This window comes from Temnothorax americanus, unplaced genomic scaffold (assembly GCF_048541705.1).
Source record: "Temnothorax americanus isolate GAGA-0224 unplaced genomic scaffold, ASM4854170v1 Scaffold5, whole genome shotgun sequence".
NCBI lineage: Eukaryota > Metazoa > Arthropoda > Insecta > Hymenoptera > Formicidae > Temnothorax > Temnothorax americanus.
In genome coordinates this window covers 4,241,116-4,267,328 of record NW_027509657.1, presented here as the reverse complement: position 1 = coordinate 4,267,328, position 26,213 = coordinate 4,241,116, and the positions used below count along the sequence as shown (strand labels likewise).

Here is a 26,213-nt window from a genome sequence, read left to right as displayed (position 1 = left end):
AGCGCGGCGCTACAACACGACTTACGTTACGATGTAACTCTGTTATTGCGAAATGCAATTATGCAATCCGCAGTTTAGTCAGCTTGTTCTTTTACAACGGAAAACATAAAACATATTTATAGTTTTTCAGTTCTAAAAACTCAATTCCGGGAATAATCTCGGCGTCAGTCGCCGATTCTACGAAATTGACCAGATTATTTATTAATAAGAGAATTGTACTATTAGGATTAAATTTTTAATTCTATTTGGATCTTTTTTTTTTATGTATTTGAAGGATAGTGACATTATTTGAGATTGCCTCGAAATAGGCTCTTTGTCGTCCCGTTAAACGAGCCAGTTATCCAATTTGCAATTGGCGAATTCACTTGAAATGATTCGAATGATCGGAATTATTCCAGTACACAGTTAAATCACTAACCGTACCAATCACGGTTGAAGGGAGTTTCGTACGATCAATGATACTTGGTTCGTAATCAAATGATTCGACATAATTACGCGTTCATTGTATATGTTCTCCATATCCATACAGTTTGCAATGAAATGGCGTTAAATGGTAATACCGCGGTTGTTACGTAGCAGTGGCCATTGTTCTCGCAGTTCCTGACATTGAAAACGACTCATCACGTGTTAACGGCATGCGGCTTAAAGCCCATTTTTTCGCGTGACATCAAAACATGATCATCGTAACAATATTATGTGATTTTAATTTCGATGACGCGACATATTCCGGCACTAAATTATTACGATGATTATTATTTGATATCGCGACAGAATGATATGCAAAGGTGTGCAATTTGTATAATGTATATTAGTTGTAGATTCATATAACATATAATTAATCATAAAATTATATAAAAATTTAACATAAGATTTAATTTAAACCTCTGTTAAACATCATAGCTTTCTTCGTGTGCTGCATAATTCATATGTATACGTAAAAATATTGGACACCATTTGACACTACTGTTAAGTATATCCCTGTCGAAGACACCTCGCAGTGCTCACGACGACCACAGGATGTACGCACAGTAATGTTTATTGGTAGAAGTCTGGGAGGTTTCACCGCCGCGCTTTCAACGGTATATCTGCTGTGTGTAAGAATGGTTTGCATTTCACCAGTGAAACTCTTACGGGGAATGAGCCGACGAAATCGTCTTACGTTCGCTTTCCATCCTTTTCGCTTTGTCCTTGCTCGCGTCACGCCCTTCGTTCACGCGGATGCTCCTTTTTACGGATTGTCGCGCCGTGTCTCTCACAATCAAAGCACCATGATCTTGCGACACGACGCGCCATGTGGTCTGCAGACAAAAGTATCTTTTCTTGCCTCACATGTGTAACGCCGTCGCTTTCTTTTCTGGTGTTATTATCCATGCGTTTAATATATATTTAACTTTTTCAAGAGGATCGCGTCTCAGTGGGTCAATATTCGTAGAAAAAACGTCTTGACCAAAGCATATAGTATCTTTATCAATAAATTGTGAGAATACATTATAATTAATATTTTGACAATAGTGGAGAAAAGAGAAAGAGAGAGCTCTAATTTTGTTGATAAAGATACTTTGCGTTCATTAAGAAGAGAGCGTAAATTACGGTAAATTTCTTTTATTATACCTGTTTTCCGGCTTGTGTCTCGCTTATTGACAGAATTACAGTTGGAAAATTCATCGGAAAGTGTGTCAATAGCGACTCTTTTCAAGTCGTTTCTCCCGCGGGAACGGAAATGAGAGTGCTCCAAAATCCGCGACGGGCGTGATCGACATCGTTGTAAAAGAGTGATCCAATCAAGATGATCCGGGAATAATTATAGATCTTAATATTCTACAAAGAATTTATATATACACACCCATTTGCGGTATGGAGCATAGGTGTTTGATTTTTTTCGAAAGTCCGTTATCGATGACGAGCCGAACATGTTATATATTTACCAGCAATAAATTTGCGATATCATATACTTATATACTTGTATAAATATGAGAGCACAACGGGTATAATTTGCGGTATTAATTTATGTCAGTCTATGTGGAGAAACTTTTTTTAGATTGGAAATTATACATTATGTTATGGAGGAGATTTTCTAAGACGCTTTTACTTTTATTTTTTACTTATTTATTGAGCCATATATGAAACAATTAGATATTTGAAATGTAAAATTTATATTGCGTTTTGAGAAAGAAACTTACACTTTTATTTACCATAAAAGAAATTACACTATACTATTTTTATGCCGTTTTTGTCTATTAGACTAAAGATGTATAAAGGGGTTCGACTTTTATGGCAACTATAGTTGGAAAGTTGCGCTCACCTCGAACACACGCAATTTTAATTTCATTAAAACAAGCGCGTCGAGCGCGTGTCCGACGCGGAATCTCATTTTTTTTTCCACCGTGATGAAGAAATTTCCGCTTGCGAAATTACGACTCGAGATCGCTATAATTAAGCCTCTTTTCGTCGAGTGTCGTCGCACGACACAAGAAGAAAGTGGAAGAGGGCCTTTCTCGCGTCAAATAAAATTACGCTCCTCTTTTATGGGGTATTCCTAGTTACATATACATACGCGGTTGTGCATTATAAATTTCATTTAATTTATTTTTTGCACGCTTGCAGGTCGACGCTATAACCGCGACGGTTAAGTATACTTTCTCATGTAATGGTTGACCATTACTTTAATGGAAATTATTGCTACATCATATGCAATTGATCACGGTGATTCTCGATTACGGTGTGTTTTAAAATTGTTAACCACACAGACATTTTTTTTAATTGATGTTCCGTAAAGCTGTTACATCTTTTATTTCTTGATGTATCTTGTATCGATTTCTCAATAGCAAATATTTAGTTAAAATTATCTAATTTTTAATATTAAATATATTTTAGAGCAAAAAAAAGAATCTTATTTAAAATAAAAATCTAAAATTTATGTTATAAAATTATTCTGAAATAGAATAAAAAATGCCCTTTTTTATCGTTTATGTCTTTTAAAATCTTATGTGTGTCAAAATATGATTTTTTATATTAATGGTCGAACATTATACCTCTATTTTAATTTTTATATTAATATCTACCACATTGCGTTCATATTTAAAAGAACGTAGTTCGCTCTTTCTTCGATCTTTCGCTTGTAAAAGTCCGTGCTCGATCGCAAACTTAGTTTTATTATCTTTCTTCACTGTAAATCGATACTTTATATGTACTCGCCTATATGCCGTCAACACGAAGAAGATTCTGCCAGAATAATACGCGTACTAAATTATCCGGCATTATCCGACCGACAATTTTCCGACCGAGAGTACATCGGTCGTGAAGCATTTCGATCGTAAATGTCTTCAACTCGCCCGTCGAACCCAATGTGGCGCGACGGCCGGCCCCGTGACAAGTTCCTTCTCGCGACACGAAGCTCTTCAGCCATGATATGTGTGTCAGCGTGTTAACTATACGTTATTCGTTCCCAACGTGTTGTGCGCGACCTGTTTTCTTGTTTTTCAGAAGCTCACTTTTAGCAAATCATTCTTGCGAATATTCCGCGCTGTGTTTCACGAAATTCACGGAAGTCATTGCGTGGGCTCAAGGTTTCCCACAGTTTTAATTTATGGATATTAAGTGGAATTCTTGATCTTAATTCGCACCTTCGGCCATGCGTCACACAAAAAGCGTATTATACTTCCTGAAAAATCGCAACTGCAGGCGAGAAAAAGCCATGCACGCGAATTCTTTCGAAAGGCAGGCCGGCTCCTTCACGCTCTATCGACCGTCCTTGATTTCAGCGGTAAAATCGCGGGAGGAAAAAATATCCCTTTTTTTTCTCCACGAGTAGATCCGTGGACCAATGCCTTTATTCGCTGCGTCGTATCTCGGAGCTAAAGAACGCAGGTGAATGTCGAGCGAGCTCTACGAGCGGCGAATCACTGCTCTCGCATTAACGAGAGCCCTCGGAGATTTTCTCTGCGCATACGGCGCGAACTATACTACTAATTCACTCGCATTGCCATGACGCGCCGTGTTGCGATACGAGCGAATTTATCGTTCGACGATAACCGGCAGCAAATGCGGAATGCGCGTTCACGACCGCGGCGAGTCGAAAAGCCGGCAGGCCGATAAATCGCGGTTAATAACGGTGAACAGGCGGGCGCGCGTGTAAGGTCGGCGGTGTCTCGAAACGCTTTCGATCTTACGTACGATTAGTAGCCCGACCCTATAGCGATAGCAACGTACTCGTGAATTGTGACCAAATTGAATAATACCGCCGGCTCGATATAGCCTACGCTGAGGTGGAACGTCACGCGGGTTATTAATCGCGTATATATTGCAACGCGAGCCGCGCGCAATAATTTCCAATTAAATCGCAGAGATCAAGGTGCACTGGTTGACCCGCGAACATAAAATCCGCGGCTCGGGAAAAACAACTTTTTAAATCGCTTATACTCTCGCAAAGTTTGTAATTTGCGTTGAATGAAATTTACGAGATTAGCCGCACTTTTTATAATTTTGTATACTTGATTTTTCTCGATGTCTTTCTCTTTCTTTTTTGTTCACTCTGTTGCATCTACCTATTTTACTTCTTCTTTTTCTCCGGCGCGTTGTTCGCACTTCGCTGTCTTTTGAGTGTCCATTTCGGGGTGATTGAACGAGCAAATGCCCGTTCTTGCAGCATCTAATCTGCATTGAACGCGGAAGCTCGTTTCGCACCGCCATACGCCGGTCTGCCATTCAACGGAACTGGTTCTGTCGTCGGACAAGATCAAGGCTCGATTGCTACAGCGATCTATTGACGATCTATCTCGAATGCGTGCATGTCAACGGCGATCAGCGATTGACCGATCTCGGCCCGGATGGATTTTTCCGTTCTCGCGTGGAGTATAGCGGTTAATACTAGATCCGCACGCGATTCACGCATTCCTGAAGCCTATATAACGTGTCGATACACCTTACATGCTTCCTAGCCAGCATGATGGAATTTCATAGGTGACTCGTAACTATAGTGATCGTTCTATGTTGCGAATATCCCGCTATTACTTCCTTCATTTTTATTCTTTGCTATATATATCTATTTTTTTTAATGTAAGCAATGTATTTGAAGCTTTGCTGTACGTAAATCCGACACTCGATTTTAATAAGCAAATAAGTGTGATCTTTAAATCTGCGTTTGATAATGAGATAATTTATATAAATTATCAAGATAAATATCGAAGCCGAAACAAGCTTAATAGATTTTCATATGACAGGAGATATTCACTGAAATATATTTGCCTTGATACAAGGTTCATGTTTAATGTTGGTAGGAAATGAGTCAGACACGTTTCTTACATTTAGAGCTTGCTAAAAACACGGATCGCTATATATATATATATGTATCTCAAAATTTGCTACAAGCATTCAGAATAAATTGCTCGGATCAAATACAAGTCCTAACTCACAATAGCTTTCGGAGAAACATAAAAATATTTATGACAACAGACGTAATACTCTATGTCTATGTGGTCGTAAAGTAACAACGATAATTATGAATTTCGCCAAATAAAACTTGTGGTAAACACTTTGCCTTTGATAAATATAAAAAACGTTGGATCTAGATGCTAAATGCGTTCCTCTGATCTCACCGCTCACGCATTGGGTCGTCGATTGGAATTCGATTTAGAAGGTACCCAGAGGCGACATACATACGTGTATGCGAATACAAGGTCGCGAATCATTCTCGTCTCACGTGTTCAAAAATAAATTACCGGTCTAGGTCTTCCTGGTACAAGGCGCAAGGTTGCGCGAGCAACGAACCAAAGAATCGTACCGGCGACGTGTCTTCCGAATCCTCTCACTTTTTTTTCCACTCGCGTTCCATGGCATTCGATTTCATGGCGCGGTAAATCGATCGACCATGTCGATCGACTCGTCCGCCGTATTTCCATCTCGCAAGCGCACCGTGCGAGAACTTTGTTGAAAGCTTAATTTATCTGTAACGCGCTATTAATAACTTTCACTTATTTGCAACAGCCTGATGTAAAGCTGTGTAAGCATCGTTAATCTTGTGGAATTGTCTCTAACTTAACATGTATTACCCCCCGATATTATTGTATTATTACGTATTACATTTTAGTAGAATTTCAAGATGTAGAAAATTATAAAGGTCTACAGGTCGCTGGTGAATATTACATCAAATTAAATTATGCCGGGTATACGATAATAATTAATAAGTTCTCATGTAATTAAATTAAATTTATTTTATCCTAATCAAGAGGAACCTCTACGGTATTATTGCAAAGATACTAAAACTTCGCGGATAATGTACGACTCATTGTTTTTTAATCGCGAATTGCAAAATTATTAGCCGCGTGATATGTCACGCGTTAAACCGTCAGCAACCAGCATCCATCATTAACAACCGTGAACTCGCTCTCACGGCATTTCTGTCTTACTCGGTCTTTCATAATAAATTCTGATTAATCTCATTAGAGAATGTAACTCGCGCACCGTTACATACCCCGTTGTATGCGTCGTCGTTTCCAATTAAATCTACGCGCGCGCTTAAAGGGACGCCTGCTTTCGTGCGGACACGTATTCCGTACTTTCCGTAGTCGTGTTCGCCGCGATTCGCGCAGAAGTATCGGACTGTGATTGATACCGATCGGCGATTTTGCGATGCGATACCGTTAGGATGCAGTTAACGGCGGATCTCGTGCGACACGGCTCGTTGATCGGTCAATCGCGGCGGGGAACGTGGGTGGCCGATTGCTGCAACCGTTGCGCATCCCCCGTGTGATCTTGCATGCGTAATTAGTCGGCGTGTGATCCTCCATGCTAATCACCAGAAAAAACTAGATTTTTGTATAAGCCAGCTCAAATTGCCCGTTTTGAACGTCAATAATAATTTCTCAAGATTTTTACTGCTCTCCTTATTGTTAGTATCTTGAGATTCTTTTAAAGCGTTTAGATAATTTGATATTTCTTGTCGATATCGACTGGGCCTTTTTATTATTCTATTGTGTAAAGGTGAAAAACAAGACTATACGTGCTTTCTTTTCAATGGATTTCCGGTGTACCTTATCGTTATTCGTGAGCATGAGAAGAGAATATAAATATGTGTGTGCCGTCGTACAGTAACGTATACACTTGCATAATTTGTGATGTTACTATAATTCTTTCACAAGAAAACTTGGTTATTTTTTACATACAATCTTGATTTGAAATTACCGTAAAAATATAGGACGGTTTAAATGAGTTGTAATGAGTAATTGTTAAAATGTTGAAAAATTGTTGCAATTTTTATTATTTTTTTAATAATGGCAAACACATTATGAGAGAGAGATTATTTTTTGTTTCATAAAACGCTGAAGAATTCGACAGTTGCTCGGCTTCCACAAATCTGCAAATACGGTCGCGTGATGCGAATGCATCTTAAATTTCGCACCGTTCACTCAGTTTTACTGTCTGCCTCGTCATTTTCAGAAATGCAACAATCTTCGGTGCTGCATTTCGCGGCGTGAAGCATTCCTCGAGGTACGCCAGGCGCGGAACGGTGAATTTGCATAATGCAGATAATTTATTAACGTTCTACGCACTCGCCGGTGAAATTGCGATGTGCACGCTTTTCCTTTTGAACATGTCGATAGTTTTATTGATTTGCATGTTTTTGCAATGTTGGTGTCCAGGGCTGCATGTAGAGAAAAGCGAGATGGTACCTATATCGAGCCAAAATCATATTATTTTAAATATATACGATATGCCAAATTTTTTAACACAATAAGTTTTAATGATAATATTCTTCATATAATAACTAATGCTAATAAAGCTAAAATAATTTTAATTTGTTGCCTCTCAAAAAAATTAAAATTTATTATTTTTAGCATATATATATATATATATTATATATTTCTCTTGTATATGACTTTCCATAGCAAGATTCTTATTAAGATTCTTACTAAAGCCCAAGTCGCGAAGTTGCTCTGGCTCATATTTTCTCGTGGTCTTTTTACCCTTTTTTACCCTTTGAGGCCTTTAGACGACGAGGCGGCAACGTTTCTCGAGCCGGACATCGCCTCTTGAACTCGCGCATAGTTCGACCAGTGTCGGCATGTGCATATGTATTATGCAAACGACGAAATAAAGGGTCAAAGTTCGCGGTCGCGCGATTTGGAACGAGGAAAAACGCGGGTCATCGTTTCTCGCGCGCTTAATGCTTACGAGCCGGTCGGTCGGTAAACGATGCGCCTGGAGATTACGCGCGACGATAAGAACGGCGTATAAAAGACGATAATGCACACGCGATTCAGGCTAAAAGTTTCTGCCGACGCCCGTTCGTGCACGTCAGTCTTGTGCACGTGGCCTTAAATGCACGCTCGCCGCGGATTTCTCCGTTTTCCCGGTAAAAAATAACTTCCGCATTTAATTCGGAGTAATTTTCAGAAAAACAAAGTTACCTAACCGAATCGAAATAATGGATGTATATTCATCCGAGACCGCTTTCTCCGCGAGGCGGATATCCCCAACAGAGCTAATCTGGATTTGTGTTTGGAATGGAGATGTGTGATTTGAAATGAGATTGCCACGTTTTCGCGCACAATATGCGAAGCCGGTTATCAGGCTATATCTCGCGAGAGATACACGAGAAGATAAGTGGGAACACGGAAAGACAAGACATATACGGAAGTTATTACGATATATATTGAATATAAAATTAGATTTAACACGTCTTAAACTTGCCGAAAAATGTCAAGGGCACGTCGTTCATAATCAAACTTGACTTTTTCTCAAGAAATATTTCGAAAAGGTTTACGAAGGTATTTACAGCGCGGAGATCGTAATTACTTCGAGAAAGAATATTAGTGCTATATGACTGCGTGCGATGTTTGCTCTTGATAGCTCCGACAGTTAACGATATAACATAGGTACGTCTGAGAAATTTTCGAGGATTCTGTTGCCGCGCTGCGGTGAAATCGTTTGTGTGCCGGTTTCGCAACGGTCGCGCGCGCGGTTGAGTCAGGCGTGTATATCTTTTGAAGTTTCCATTCGCGCGTGGAGCACCACGGGCGCCGATGAACTCTCGGCGCGAGGATGTTGTTGAATTGTCGGGGCAATAAGATATTATTCTTCACTCGACCGGCGATAATGGATACCGTGCCTTTGCCTTTATGTAATAATAGCCGCACGTTCCACGTCGAGGGCACAATGCGTTATCGCAGTGAGTGAGTACGGCTTTCAACGGTACTTTATAGAGTAGCGATCTAAATTGGGATTGTCCTCTCTAATTAAACTTTCTTGTTATCTATTTTCTTCCTTTCTTTGGAGCTCACGTTAGTCACTCACTTTAAGTATAGAAAGTGTTAGGGAAAAAAAATTGTTGCACAGAACCACGCATTTGCTATATGCTAACGAGATGCCGGGGAAAGAATTCACATTAGCGAAGTTTTTTTTAACTTGATTAAAACTCTTCGGTATACATATGAGTAACGAGAATTTCTCGAATATAATTGAAATGCATCAATAAGAGAATGTGCGGCCATTAGTATATAAGTCGCGACTTTTTTTAATCTCTTTATTCGTGCAACCGATGTAATGTCGGAGAATTATCAGGTCTGCGACATACTGGCTTACATAAGGTTTCACACACTCGCGTGTACCTCCGTAGGACGATAATAAAGAATGATAATACGAACGCACGCGTGAGTGCGTGTGCGAGGACCGGTCTGTAAAGGAGGGCAGTCATCAGGCTTTGGGAATCGAATTTTGAGTCGCCAATTCCCATTTGTCCCTCGGCAATGAATGTTCTGCTCCTTATATAATTGAATTGACTGTTTGATTGCGAGCTTCATAAAACGAACGGTTCGCATAATATTGCGATCAACATTTTTCATCATATATGAACAAAACGAATTAAAATTTAAAAGTGTAGCAAGTTTACATTCATCGTACAATAGCGTAATATATTATATACAATAATTTTGGTGTATTGTAAATTTTCTCTTTAAAATTTGATAATAGAGCTAACAAGAGACGTTTTAGAAACAACGATTAAAAGAGTAAAAAAAAACATTTATATTTTTTAAATTTTTATTTCTGAAAAGCTTTGTAACAATATGCACATATGTATTGCATGAGTTTAATAAAGTTATCTGATATTCTTCGCGCATTATTCCGCACATTATCTTGAAATAAAAAACGCATAAAAAAATTTTTAATATAGTTCATCGCAAATAAACCTCCACAGCTGGTTTTACATGTCCACACGCGCTAACGTCCCAAGCATATACGTGCGATTATTGATGGAAGTAACGATAGATTATAAAATCAAGAAAGTAAAATCCAGCAGCATCATCGAGTGAGCGTTGTCGTATACCATAGGTAATCATTAGATGTTTTAAGACGTGGTTTTGACGTGTTCATCGTTAGGTGCGATTCGAAATGATGTAGACGTGCGCCGTCCATTTTTCTAAAAGAACAGTAAAGCACGATTGCCATTTTTTTTTATTACGTAGAAGCGATATGTAAAACAGCTGTCGCATTGCACCAACAAAAGAACTAAACAGCATACGTTTTCTTTAACGTTTGCGTCACTTGTCGCTCGTACATGGGACATAAATAAAAACGAGTGAGTCATAAATAATAACGCTAATTTTCTACGAACTGCGAGTAGTTTTTTTCTCGCGAAACTAGTCGGCAAGCCGCATCAGCTGATCCAAGATTGTCGCGATTAGTTTCTCGAGGACTCACATCAGAAGTTCCACGGAGATAACGATCTCTATTTTAACTTCCACCATAGAATAAAGTCGTTTTCATGCTCATTAGGGAACACGCGGGCCGATCTGCGCTGCTACCGATTTCTACTTTTTACGCGACGCCCTGCATGCAGCGTAATTTTGCAGTGTTATGACTCCGAGCACGCATACGGCTATGCTCGATGGTTGATGGTCCAAGGAAGTCGATGTCTGACGGGCGAAACGAATGTAGCATAACGAATTACGCAAGTATCTCTCTCTCTCTCTCTCTCTCTCTCTCTCTCTCTCTCTCTCTCTCTCTCTCTCTCTCTCTCTCTCTCTCTCTCTCTCTCTCTCTCTCTCCTCTCTTAGGACGCGCAATGCGCGCGCGCACGCGAAAAAACACTCTTTGTGCCTCCGGTCGCTCTTACTTTTTGCCGGGAGGATCACGCGGCTGCTTTCTTTTCCGCGTTAAAGGGATTTGCTTGCTCGGAAACGCGGCTGCTCGATAATTACTGCCGTTCGTGCGATTCGTAGAACGTTCGCAGCGTTTCGACGTTATCTATAGCGAAAAATGGGCTTTTTCCAGATTTTTTTTCTCTTTTTAACGATTCGCTGGATATTGCGGCGACGGATTTGCGGGATCGAGGAACATCGCGGATCGAGAAGATGCGCGAATCGCGCGAGACACTCGAAACTAACACGACCGAATGCGTTTCTTCTTTCTTTGCCGGCCGACGACTTCGTTCGCGCCATTGTATTCAGCTGTCCTCCTTTTAATGGCGGGTGGAATTACGAGGCTGCGTTTAATTGAGAACCGGCGCGAACTCGACTTGCCTAAGGATAACGGTGCGTTTTTATTACCTCGTTGGCCTGGAACAATCGACAAGTCGGATTTGCTCCGGCCCGGTTCCGATCAGGATTTTTCATTTCTACATCCGGTGCGGAAGTGGCCGGCTACACGCTTCCTCGATATAAGATTTTAATTGGCGGTCATTCGTCTACGCGAAAGTGTTAATTTTGACCCAATTGGGTGAAATTTCCATCTTGTAATTGGCGGCGAGCGCGCGGATAGCGGGAAATTCTCAATTAAATTAATTTACTTTGATTTTATTATTAAAATTCTTCGACACGCATTGCATAATTTATCTTTTGTTGATACTCCTCGTATAAATAATTTTGCTGATTAAACTGCTGATATAGGCCTTTTTTTGTTAAAATAGAAAATAATTAGCATCAATTTTCCGCATTAATTAAATAAAAAGAGGAAAGGAAAGAAAAAATGGAAGTTGATTCGTATCGTCTATTCAAATGTATATTAGATACAAAGTGCAATGACCGTGAGCATAAAGCAGTATAATCACGAGTAGGAAATAATCTTATCCGACGCATTATCTAAAACTATTAAAAATTTCTTTTGTGCGTAAGAGAACCCGCAATTATATATTCCAAACATACGCGCACGAAGCTAAATGTTAATAATTTAGTAGCTCCTTAGCAATTTTATTATATATCACATTCAAATAACAAATGAATGTGCCTCTTTTTATGACAATAGTGAAAGAAACTTCCGCTGGTTGTCTAAAAACTGCCGGATAAACGAAGGTAAGAAAACTGAAGGGGGGGGAGGAGTGTACGCTCCTGTTCTCAGTCAGTATCAGATCCCTGATGTCAATGGTGAGATAGTGCAGGACAATTAGGTTCCATCTACAAATTGCTTCGTCGTGCTAGATGCTATCTCGTCTTAATAATCGGGTCTCGCTCTTTGTTCCATCATGTTTATTATTGTTTCGCAAGTGACGATAATAGTCTCACATGACTAGAGTCTCGGTGTCGCTTCCGGTATATATTCTCTTCAGTTGATGATCATAAATGATGCCATCTCGATAATATATCACGGAGCAATGTACAATTAATTTAGCACAATTAAGTATTTCTCCACAATTTGAAATTCTTATGTCAATATTTCTCTGTGGAAAAAAATACCCGCTGCTTATGATAATATTACACACTTAATTAAATCCCCGGGCAATTTGAGAGAGAGAGAGAGAGAGAGAGAGAGAGAGAGAGAGAGAGAGAGAGAGAGAGAGAGAGAGAGAGAGAGAGAGAGAGAGAGAGAGAGAGAGAGAGAGAGAGAGAGATTGACGATTAATAAAGCGGTGAGGGCGATGCAGGAAATGCGAGGATCGCGGCATCTCGTCAGAATTATGCGGAGGATCGATGAGCCTCTACCGCCTCCCCGAGCCTCGTCTTGCGGACGAGAGGTCGCGATTTTTTTGCAACTTCGACGCCCACTCCGGGATGATTTATTCGAATTATAAATCGGCGAGAGACTCCCACGTTGAGACGCGTGCAATGCCTGCTTTGCCGTTCGTGGGAGGTCGAACGCGTCAATTATACATGACGACCCACGCTGGCCGGGCTCGATTTGTACACGTGAAAGTGTTAGAGCATGTCACGAACCTTCGTGCGCCTATCTTTCCGCACGCGTACGATCCGTTTGATCCTTATCCGGAAAAAGTGTTTTACTAATCGAACTGAAAGGCAGTTTTCATTGCGTTAATTAATTTAACAGTGCGGAAATGGCAACGCGCAAATTTATCATCACTGTGTGCAATGTTTTGACCAATGTGCTCGATTCATCATTGCTGTTTTTGACTAATATACTTAAGTATCTTATTTAGTTTCCGCATTTGCTATTTCCTAATTATTTTATTAATAATTTTTTTAATTTTCTCTATAATTATATACATAGAAATTTATGTAGGTTTTTAGTTAACGAATATCGAACTAAGCTTGATTGTTGCAATTTATGGAAGACGGCTGCAATAAGCTACATTTTGTTTTTATTTTCTATCGTGCAGTAAATTAATCTGAAGTTTTTCGTCTCGTTGCCGCGCGTTTTCTTTGTTCGCGCAGTCGAAACATATGTAGATACTTGCATGGAGGTGAAGGGTTTTGATAGAAAAAGAAACAAAAGACGTAAAAGAAAGTCGCGATCATCGTTGCGTTGTAGGGAGTGCGGTGCGTATTGTCACAAATATATGATTGTACTCATGCGGGAAGTATTTTCATTAAGTCGAGTCCTGCGGAATAGAAGCTGTAATAATCAAGATTCTTGCACCTGCAGGACCGGCTGCAACGACTTGCCGTTCTCGGTGCAACGATGATGACGACGTTTTTCCAGAGAGAAAGATCGATGCACCGCTTGACGTATTTTTATTCCGGTCGATTATTTTTACTTATATCCGACGATGGTATCTCAAATATCCGTATATGCTCGTACGAGATCGGCTTATACAAAAACTGCACCTGTTTCTTGCAATGCTCGAGTAATATTAATCGATAATATATTTGATATTTATAGTTTTAATATTTATAATATAATATATATCTATAATACATAATTTTTGAAAAATGTTTATAATTATGTAGGTACTTTGATTGTTGATATAATTATGCAATTAATACCTATTGTTTTAACATTACACGTTGTATCATTATTTTGCTTTTATATAATTATATAAAAGCGATATAATTGTTCGTTATTTTTATTTTTTACATATGTCGTCTACTCTGTGGCGCAGTGTTCGCCAATAGTTTCCCAGAATAGTAAGTTAATTTCTCTGCCCTTCTTTTTTCTCTTCCCTTCTCGTTTTCTTCGTTCGTTCTTCTTCTTTCCCTCGCCGGCCAGATAACTGCGCGATCGTCGTATAGCCCGTGAAACGAGTTTTGCAACTAGGCGACCTCCGCAAGGCGAGCGGAGTTACAGAGCGAGAACTTTTCTCTCGCGAACCCGCGATGAAAAGAAGGCGCGCGAAAGACGGCCGAAAGAAGTCCCGCGCACGTTTGCATTCCGTGTACGGAGAATACATACCGATGATCGTCTCATAATAAAATTAGATGGTCGTCCCGATGGATTCCGCTCTCGCGTGCAAGCGCGAAGGTAATCAGCCCACATAAGCGAATAAATGCTCGACCGCCGGCGAGAGGAACGGAAAAGAGAGGGACGGAGAGTACCTGCTACTAGAGAGAATTCACGTCCAGGCAATGCAAGACATCCGCGATGTACGAGCGTGCAAACTTCAAATTGCAGTGTGCAGTGACATGATGCGCTAATGAGGAAAGAGAACATGAAGAACATAAAGGTGCATCGTTTACGTGTACATAAATAAATATAAAATATCGTAAAAGATACTGACTTGTATTAATTGACGTTAAATAAAATATAGGTATATGCAATATAAAATTTGGCACATAAACACATATACAGAATTATAATAATACTTACAAAAAAATTAAAAAACGAAGGGAAGTAGAAAACGCAAAATATGTAAATGTAAAAACGCTAAGCGTGAAGGATATCAGATATTATATTATATATGTATTATTTTATAATTTTTTTTATATACTATAAAAAGTGGCAAGTTGGTTGCCATCTTGAAAATTGGCAATATGTAGGCTATTACAAAATTAGAGACTATTTACAAAATTGCAAATGTTCAACGTTCCGAGAACGCTCGATGCGTGCTGAGAGAATTTCTGCACGTGACGTAAGATTTCCGCGCACGATGGTTAGCGCATGTGGATTTGCGTAAATAGCTACGTGGCTTCTTTTCTCACGTGAAGCTCCAGTTACCAACGTGATTAGATAGCTCGAGTGTAGAATTACTTCGATAATATGTACGCATCATGTATTACTGAGGCAACGCGATACCGAGATAAAGATTCTTTTCGCACGTAACTCGCCACGTCTTCTGAAAAAGACAAAGGTTTAAGTTGCATAACTGCTGTTGATCCATTTCAAAAATTCTTGCGTATTAATTTCGCCCGTACACACGTACACGCGTATATGCATGAACATACAAGTTTTGATGCTAGTAAAAAATTAAATTTCAATGGGTTCTATATGGAGTTAAGAAAATTACATATGGTGATCAATAGTGCTTCGATTTTTACGTACGTAAAAGTACGCACGTGTTAGCTTTCATTTCATATATGACTTTTTCGATTGTCAGCTTGGTGACTCAGGAACCTTCAACAAAAACGATCCAACTAGACTAACGACATACAGTTGGGCGTCCCTCTCGTTGCTCCGATTTTCCTCTTTCAACTCGCACCGCCATCCGGCACGAGTGAACTCGGATTAATTTCCTTCGGTCGATACCGCGACGAATTAATCCCCGTGCAAAATCGCGCCGGCTGTCGTGTCCGATTCAGCGGCCGAATCCTGAAAAGGTAAAATGACAATCGCGCATCCTGCGGAAGCGGATGCTCGTCAGCACGCTTGGCTAACTCCCTCCGTCGTTTCACGACCCACCCCCCTACATTGAAGTAACATTTAGTGAACGTTTGCATTGCGGAGATACGAATATGCTTTACTTCTGATATTACAGTAACGCCAATACTATTATTGGAGTTCACCTTTGTACAATCTACTCGTAATACTAAAGGCTCATCGGTGATAAGCATAATCTTGTTATGTACATACATTCTTTATCTTATATCATGAGTGTTTCTCGTAGCTTCATGTTTCCATCTATCTTAAATAGAGAAGATTTCGAATGCTGGATATAATACTAGAATATTTTCCAATTATTCTTTTTTGTGTAAAAGTTTGTGAGAACAATGGTAAAATTTTCATATTATCATTGATAATAAATCGCGAATTATTCTTCTTTCTTCCAGTCGGTGTAATTAAAAGCAATTCTAAAGTATAGTTGCCATATATCATGGAGATAATAATTATTTTTTCTCCATTATAGCGTGAATATTTTATGATTGGTAGCATGACGTAGGTATTATTCTGAACGAACCGTTCGAATTACGGTTTGGAATAATCAAATTCTACGACATTGTATCCTTCCCCTGTGCGCCATGTGCGCCATATGTGCGCGGCTAGTTTCAATTCCAGGAGCCTAGTTTACGGATGCAGCACACTCGTGCACGCGAGCCGGTACGCGTGCAACGAGCGTGCGGAGGAACGGGTTGAAGCGGACATGCGTGTACGTGACTGTGTTTGCGCGCGTACCGGCACCGTGTCGAGATCCCTGCAACACAGTCGGAGTTGAGCAGAACTTCCGGTTGCATCGAACAACTTTATCGGGGAGGAAGTTGGAGGATGAACAGTTGCATCCCAAGGAGATGTTGGCACAGCCTTTAGAATTTTGATTGGAAATTGTCGACTTATCTCTCTGTCTCGCGTATGTTTATACAATCTGGAAAAAAATCGTACGTGTGCCTATGTTACTCTAATGGCAAAGTGCCGTAACTGACTAGGCCATAGTTTCTAATACTTTCTTTAAACATCCAAAGTACGACGTTTAACTAGTCGTCAAGACATCAGAAATTGTTGATTTAGATACGTTTATCTTATTTTAGAAAGTACAATTTGTTCAATGTTTCGATATAAAAGGCATGTGACGAGATATTAATTTTCTCAGAAGGTATGGGAGAAAATTGGCGTACACTTATTACAAATTGCACATTAACCACTTAGTGACAGTGATAGACAATGTGTGTGCCACTTTTGTGACAAAACAACTATCCGAATTTTGCCTGATGCTCTCTTCGTGATCGCGATGTGTAGCGATAACGCAACGATAATGCGCCCACAATTGCTCACTAATTGGCTCGTTTATGTCCCATTGACATAACTTTAGCATCCGTTTTCCCAGATTATGACGTATTCGCGGTCGCGAACGTAATCTGTCCCACATTAGTCTAAATGGTGTCTTTTTGAAACAATATTGCGGGAAACGGTACACAAACGCTTTCCTGCGGATGAGACCGAATTAGAAGAATGGGAATGACACGCAACTTGCAGTCGGCAATTCGATTCCCGTTACCGTGAAAGAATAACGCGCCGTATCGTGACACCCAACCATCATATACGGATTTACCGCGTTTTCGCTATTATTAAGAGAAAAGTATCTCAGTTGCGGATATCTTGCAGTTCCTTGCTCAACAAAAATTCTCTGTCTCTGTGCAAATCTTTGGCCCGCTTGCGTCGCGTCATAAAGAATAGAATGGAAAAAGACGAATGTGCTATATACACGCATATATACACAATGGAAAGAATGAGTATTATGTCTAGACGAGAATATCTTCATTTACCTAATTTGCACATTAGCTGGCGAATAAGCTCCTATCACATAGAACGTATATATAGAATGTTAATTCTACAACTTTCTTATTTTCAGAGTAATTGAATTGTAATGGTGTTGAGATTTTACAAGAGATAAAATCGACAGAAGATTGGAAGCTTATTATCGATTCTCTCATTTAATACATTTCCGTGACATCATTATTGCGCGCATTTTACGTTTTTAGTGAATTAAGCGATCGCGTGGGCCACGCGCGGCCACATGCGAATCTCGCGTGTTATGGCAATCGAGAGGTTCCTCCGCCGCGCCGGGCGAGGTTGAACGCCCTCGTGTGTAACGCCTCAAAGGAGAAGTGATTGACTCGCAGCCGCAGCCACAGTGCTGCGCCACTCCGCCGTCGTTTAACTGGATTAGGAAGCCAGTTGGAGAAACGGGCGGGCTCATGTCGCGCGATATACTCCAGATACAATTTGTGTCAATATGTGTGCAGGATGCTCGCGTACATTGCAAGCTCACGCATGTACGCGGGTGCGTTACCGTACAGAGTCCGACAAACCCGGTGAACCAACCCGCTGCCGTTGTTTCACGAGATACTTGATCGTATGCACTTCGCCGCGATCTTTTCTTTCTGCATGAAAGCCCGACATTCACTCAGACTCATCTTTATTTTTGAGTAAATTAATATATAGCTATTATAATACGCGGCTATATGTAAAATCAACCCAATCTATTTTGAGATCCAGCTAATTTTAAAATAACAATAGATATAAGCCTTTTTGCTATGCAAAAATCTTTATTATGCATCTATTTATAATACTTTTGAAGAAGCAAGATTTTTCTTACTGAGATGAAACATTCGTGTTCGTTAGTTTGATATTCTGTATCTTTGTAGTGGTAATTTTCAAGATTACAATATTTTTAGCTGTGTACATATGGCATGTATTGATATTTTGGTAGTCAGATTTACATGTAATACACATATACATATATAAAAGCAATTTGTCTGTCAATCGTTTGCAAGTTTTGAAAGCGGGTACTTCATACGTACTCACGACGAAACTCAAGTGCCTGCAGAATTGAGTGTCGAAATAATTCATGCGGGCTGACATTCCGGCGACGGCGTCGCGCGAATATAACCTAAGAAACTTACATCACGTCTGAAATACATACTTGAGCCTCTTAATAACGAGAGACCCGTTAAGATAAAATCTTCAAAATCGTTCCAAGCCATTAATCTAACATTGTTGAGAATTCCATTGTTTTTTTTCTCTTTGTTAAATATAAATACTTACATTCCCAGTCTGTTCGCGTAAACTTCGGAGTATATTCTATTATTAATATTCTTGGCGTTTTTTTTTACAAATCCTGTAATTGCGATATAAAATCTGAATCTATTATATTGCGATAATAATTTATTAACCAAGAAATTTGAGCAATGATTAGCAAGAAAAGGATGAAAAAAGAACGGTCCGAATAATTTAATCGATCGATTGGAGACCACAATGGTGATGTGACACGCGAACTTTTGTAAGTATTTTCACGTTGAGGTTTTGTGGATCATCGCGGAAACAAATTAGGAGTTTGCGTGCGACAATGTGCCTTTTAACTAAATAAAAGGTACGAATTTCACATGACCGTGTTCGCTTGCCAATCTTGCTTATTACGTGCTTTTGTTCTAAACAAGAAACTTTACCATGAAGCTTATTTCATCAAACTTGTTCACTCGCGTACGCAAAATGTATTTTGTGGTTTCATACAAACGAGAAATCATTAAACTAGTAAAACTAGTAAAGGAGACTAGTAAAAGGAGAAAATATTTGCTTTCTATCAATACCAAAATTAAATTTCTTTCAAAACGAAATTTTTTATAACACGTAAATTAAGAGTAATTTATCAGTCGTCATATATTGGTTATGATGTGGCAAATATGATTGACATTAACCTCATTATCATCGGTTATTACCGAAGCATTGTGTAAGCGATTTCTGCAAACGTTTCGACAATGGATTTCAGCTGAACATGCTCCGATGATTTCCCTGTTTTTTACATTACGTCGTTATATACTACCTACCGTCCGATGCGTTTAAAAGCGATTACGACAGAGCGAGGAAGGAAAAAAGAAATCCCACTGCCTTCGTCGGCAGAGTGCGAATTAGTTGTAATTGGACTCGCGTCTATCACATAACGCGGGATATGCGTGTAATAACTGTAATTACAACGAGAAAGGCGAAATGTATCGATCGTTCGTACTCGCAGATGTTCCATCTATTTCTACACTTTTCGCTTTTATCATTTACTTACATTTATATACGTATCGCAGAAACAATTACATAATTAATTAATAATTAATAATGTACATATTACCAGTTTCTTCGTTATACGATTTATTTATCGTAGGTAAAAGCTTCATAAAAAAAATCTCTCTTACGTATTGCGTTTTATACATTATTTTAACGATATTTTATTTTCTCTCTAATTACAACGATAATAGCAATTTGTTATTTTTATAACAAAGTAAAATATATACAAGGAACGCTGTGCGCTTGTCTCCTCAAAGTGCATTTCGGTGTCGCCGGTCGACACCGAAGTAATTGACCATCACGTTTTTTCCTTCTCGCTTGGCTTATCGGCAATTTGTTTATAATGCGTAATCAACAACCGTTTTCCTCCCGCAAAGGCTTCCGCTTTATTCTTTCCTGTACATCCCGTATATCGTCGATGCGCACTAACTCGCGCCGTGTGCGCACTTACGCGCAACCAATTGCTCTTCCATTTTCCAGGGTTAATGCATATTTACTGTACGCACGATTTAATCGTTGCTTACCTTCGATGCGATAGAGTGAGCCGCGTAGTTATCGATCCTGGAAAAGATAATTACGATAATTTCTATATGTAAATGAGACATAGAAATTTACACCTTTAGAGTAAACGTTAATAAAAGTGCAGGTGCATGCATGTAAACAGATTACGAACGATTGAGAACCGACTCCTCCGACGTCGTTTATCTCCGCCGACCGAATATTCTCTCTCCATGGGGATCACAGGATGGCGATACCGAGGGGAGAAAGAACGTACAGTAATCGGCGTCGGTGGAATCGGCCCTAAATCATCCTTGATCTTGCTTGCCACCCCGCGTTTCAGCCTGCTGCGCCAATGGCAACGTTCAATTTCCGCTCGTATCCACCTGTGCTTCTTTTTTTTTGTTCCGCACATGTTCCGAGATAACCTGATGCTGCGTGTTGCAGGCGGAGGTAGCGCGCAAGCAACCGCTCGCAATATCAGCGAGTCAGAACAGACTCCTGCACTAGATGATTTTACAATCGTGCGTGGTTCTTGAAGAGCAGAAAAAAAAGTAGTCTGCTCTTAAAACGAAGAGTTAGAAGACCATGATTGAGTATAACGCACGAATTGAGTTATAAAGAAATAAAATAAGAACAATGGAAAATGTGTGTCTCGCAGTGAAGATAAAAGAGTGTGAAGATAAGATTACATATAATGCATATCGATTGCATAAACAGATTAGAGCAAGCGACGAGTTATCAGCGATTTGTAAAGTTATAACTTAGAAATACATGCTTACTATCAGTATGCTTATCTGATAAGTATGTTTATCGTTGAAGATTATGAAATTAATTAAGTCAAGACTCATCGAGTTAACGCATTGGATCTCGAGATAAATTTTTTGAAAGTTTCTATTCTTTATATACGGTATGGTCTTTTTCACAAAGGAATTTTGAAAATTTTTATTTTTTTACTCATAAACAAGATTCTCCTCTATGTGTTAAGTGAAAATGTTTCTGAACGGTATTTTTCTTCCTCACGCATCGCGTTCACGATACACGCCGTGGCCGACGTACGCCGATTTAAAATGTTGATAGCGTCCTATTATGGTTAAATAACTGCTGACCGAGAGTAGGGTTCGTTGGTTCTGACCGTGTATAAAATAAAGCGGCATGCAGCGGCCACGCTCTACAAATCAACGGAGAAAATGCTCCCGTTTAGCGCGATGCTGCATACCGCAGTGTGCACGTTTTAATATATCACGGTCTGTCTTCCGGTAAAAATACATAAAGAAAAATTATACAGAAAGTTAAAAATTAGAAATAATATAGTCTACGTCAGAGAATGTAATAACGCTCTTTCTAGTATTTAACGCATATTTCTTACGATAAGAAACGGCAACAGATTGACGATCTCGACCGAGATAGATCAACTAAAGAGATCATTCGCAATTTATATGAATAATGGTATGATGATTGATTGAAAGATTTATATGCGGGAAAAAAAACCAGACATTAGTATTCTAGAGAGTGATTACATATTGCAAATCGAGACGTTATATCCTTTTGAATACGCCTCTCGATCGAGATGAAGCAGCGAGCGATATTTCACTCGCTTCGTACAGCCGTTCTCATCATCCGCCATCTGTCATCTTTCGGGAACACCTGTTTACCGAGAGTTAGCTCCACGTAAGAGGAGCCACGTTTCCTTATTACGTCGGCTCACCGCCATTCGCGGGCATAAAAAAGAAAGTATATGTATCACGAGTTATACATTTCAGGGATCTCAATTTAATTCGCCGTTAAAATATCTCGGTATTTCGCGAGCCCCGGTAGTTTAGTCTTACATGATGAAAGATATACAATTTCATCAAATGTCCAATGTACGACAGCGTTAAAGATTACATCAGATTATACGATTACCATTGGTATATACGATAAAAAAAGTGTGAAGCATTGATTCTATTCGGGAAACATTATTTACTTGAAGCTTCTATTAGATGTACAAAATCGCGTGTTGAACTATAATTTGCCGGTAGGGTAAAGAAAAACGTGAGCTCTATCGGGCATATGTATAGTCAACTATCTCATCGCGTCCTCCTCTTCCGCGCTTCTTGATAATTACGTTGGCCCATTTCGCATCTAGTTACAGTTACTCACAATCAGTGGCATTACGGCGCAACGCTAATTTCCGCAGATACGCGACCCGATCTGCGCAATGCGTGCAGTTATAATGATTGTTTTGCCTCCCGCGGGGAAGTTACTAATTGCATGCGTAAGAAATATGATTTGCATCGCGGGCTGGTGCGTGATATGCCGTCCCGATTATTGCTCGGATGCGTTATCGAGTGCAGTTTCGAGATCCTCAGTTTGCTCCATTTTGCGGGAAAAGAGTTATATACCGTCGAAATTGCATTAATTAAAGAAATGAAAAGTGCGCCGGTGAAGCATTTCTTAATGAATTATTCTTTCACGCGCAACAGAGTTCGCCGTAATAACTTCTTATTCAATCCCGAAATTTATGCGTTGTTTAATCGATTCGAAACGTGTGGATTAGAACGCGAGATTAACCGACTGAGCTCTTTCCTTTGAATGAAGTTTCAAAGGCACCTCCGCTTAGAATTGTACCACTTTAATTGCACGCGAGCGATTCGTTGCCGCACAATGCACCAAGTTGCACCAAGGGTCAAAGTGACTTTCAACTATATACCTGACGAATCTCGTAATTAATGGTTGTACCCTTTGCCACAAGAAGTAGTCCCTTAATTGAGTCTCTTCGAAAAACGACCATATGAAAATGATGACAATTTCTTTCTTACTAACGTTGATTGTCACGACAAGACTGATCCGCTATATCTCGATCGTGTTATTATCTTATTATTAAATATGTTAAAGTAAACTTATACATTTTATCAGAATTTATATAAATTATATAATATATGTGTAGGTGAAAAATGTTATATCTAAATTAGTTATAAATTTATACAAGTTAAACGAAAGAAAGAGAGGTTGAATTAATTCGACCCGAATTCGGTCGTCAATGCAGCGTCATTTTGATCGCGAAAGAGGCCATGCCATTATCAGATGTTGATCGAAGCATCCGATCGATTAATGATGCTGAGCGGCATATCCGGCCCGGTGCACCTGCTCGTTTCAGCCGATTGAAACCGCGCGCTGTCGATAGAATCGAAATCGGGGCGGGGAATTCGCGGTCGCGGTCGATCAACTTACGTAATCGCGCAAACACGGGAAGCGATACCAATTAGATATGCCGTCATTATTCTTGCCCGTCCCCGCAGACTGCTGCGCCGTTCGCCGAGACCTTTTTTCGACCTTTACCTTTTTGCGCGGCATGCAGATTTCGGGATCGCGTGCAATCACGAGGCGCGGGGCGTTTAAATCCACGGATTGTTTATCGGGCGCGACAAAAAGACTCACGGTTTTTGTTACCTGATTACCGCCGTATGCAACCGCGGTCAACGTACTCGAGCATATTGCGGAGTCACGAACAGCGTTTTACGAGCAAGCGCGCACACAGAGCCCGATAAAGTGCGCGTCTCGTCGCGCAAACACGCGAGAATTTCTACACTTTGCCATGTAGGATCGTGCTAATTGCCGCTTGTTGCCCCTCGCCTCGTGTTACAAGATCAGCCCATGCACGGAGCATGCTTTGTTGCCGGCTTCCCTACCGGCTGTCCTTGCAAGTTGCAATTCGTATTATCTCGCGCGGAGTCCGAGCTAGATAATTATTTATTTCGCGATACTAAAAGGTGTCGATTTCAGTGTATCCCGATCTTTATACTCTCTCTCTTGCTAATAGTATAAAAATAATATAAGAATAAAACGCAAAACGCGCGGAAATCAAGAGTCGATTCACGTTAAATTTCATTTATTTTCTGTAACTTTTCAAGGATAAGCGAAGCATGAAGCTTCAAGCAGACAAATTTTACCTGCCTGCTACAATCGAACGTCGAATATCGCCTTGCTCTAGGCTCCGCGCGAATCATTCACGAATAATAGATCATTTATCACCGCGTATATTTGCGCCGCAAGAGTGATACCGGCTAGGGCAGGTTGGTGCTCCGATCGAACGGAACGGTTCGCCCCGTCATGGCAGTTTTATTATCCTTTTATGCTATCGTTCGCCATGCGAGAGAGTTACGGCGATGAGAGGTGCAGCCGAGTAAAAATGGGTCGAAGAGCACGACAGCGCGAGCTGGCACCTCGTCATTTTCGTGACATTTATTGAATTACAGAGCCGGTTGTCGCCCACTATTATTGTTTCTTTTTTTTTTATTACGGTTTTCGCGACAAGTGAACTATCGAGGAATTTTGATTGAGATATTATAAGATATTAAAACCGGATTTTTTAAATTAAATGCATAGTATACTTATGTACATTTAATTCATTTTTTTATTCATTGATTTTAGAAAAAAAAGAAAAAATATATGAGAAATCTGTAAAAAGATACGTATTAAAAAAATCTTTTATTATAATCCTTAACAATTTTTTTCTTTTTTGCTAAATTTAGAGCTAAAAACTCAGCATGTTACTACTGGCTTGAAGTCTATAAACTCTGTAATACGTACTTTGCTATGAATATCAGATCACTTAGGAATTAGTGCACAAATTTTTCAGCGATTTATTCGTAGTTTCTTCTTCCTCAAAGGAAATAATTCAGCAAAAAGAGAACCCGCGAAATGTTCCATTCGACGAAGCAAGCATCACGTTCCAGGATAACCAACAACTTAATTGGCTCCTTACCAGGCTCACAAAGGCGCGACGATACATCTGGAACTAAATTTTTGTTATTTTAAATAAAACGTACGTATATAATTGTTGCATAAATATTTTGCTTCAAAATTGCCAAAATTGCTTAGTCTGTCTTCTGTGTACATTATTATCTTACACTCAAATACTTTAATTGCTTCTATTACTATTGCTCAGACAAGCTATGTACTTTGTCATTTTATCAGTAACATTTTATTTAACAAATTTGCATGATATAGTGCTTATATAAAGATATTGGCATGTAAATTAACATTAAAATTTAAGTAAAATTTAAAGCCGATCATTATTCTTAATGGAATATTAAGAGACACAATATTAAGAGTCTCTCATAAAAGACATAAGATTAAGATGTTTGCGAACCTCTAGTCTAGTCTGTCACGCGTGTTCGCTGCTATGCAATCGCGTACACTTTTTTATGCGTATTGAGTCGCGACACGCATGTTCACGGTGATGCTTCACGTTGCGAATCGCCAATCAGCTGCATCCTGCAACCTCGTTCCCTCTTTCTCTCTCCCTCTTTCATTCTCCCTCATGCCTCGCTTTGTTGCTTATTCAATGCTGTGATAAGCGATGGTTGTTAAGACTCAACAAGAGTTTAACGAATCTTCGTAACGAACGTATCGTTTACTTTTTTTCAATTGCGAAAGCTGATAACGCGAATCGAAACTGATAGACATATTTATTCAAACAATTAATGAAGATACATATTTGTATATTGAATATTACACAAGATTTCGAGATGTATGAGATCAGTTTAGTTTCCCTCGATTATAGAGATTCTCGAACGAATTTAAAATCCTTAATAAAAGTTTCGCAAAATATAATATTTTTTGATAACTTGATTTTCAATGTTAAA

General features: G+C 39.5%; 1 protein-coding gene and 1 long non-coding RNA gene across 5 annotated transcripts in view; one reads left to right on the top strand and one right to left on the bottom strand.

The window, feature by feature from the left end:
• The window catches only part of Jvl (javelin-like), a 57,718-nt gene that overhangs the window by 9,122 nt on the left and 22,383 nt on the right, over positions 1-26,213 (top strand). For 2 of the 4 annotated variants that reach the window (XM_077418739.1, XM_077418738.1), the window contains exon 2: positions 25,236-25,390. The exons of the other annotated variants lie outside the window; for them this stretch is intronic. The gene's annotated coding sequence lies outside the window, so the exon portion shown is untranslated. The remainder of the gene's footprint in view (positions 1-25,235; positions 25,391-26,213) is intronic. 4 annotated transcript variants of the gene reach the window in all.
• LOC143904248 (uncharacterized) lies at positions 18,710-25,734 on the bottom strand. Its single transcript, XR_013258883.1, has 3 exons — positions 25,718-25,734; positions 25,331-25,357; positions 18,710-20,646 (listed from the first exon to the last, which is right to left on the bottom strand). It is a non-coding gene; the product is annotated as an uncharacterized LOC143904248 (long non-coding RNA).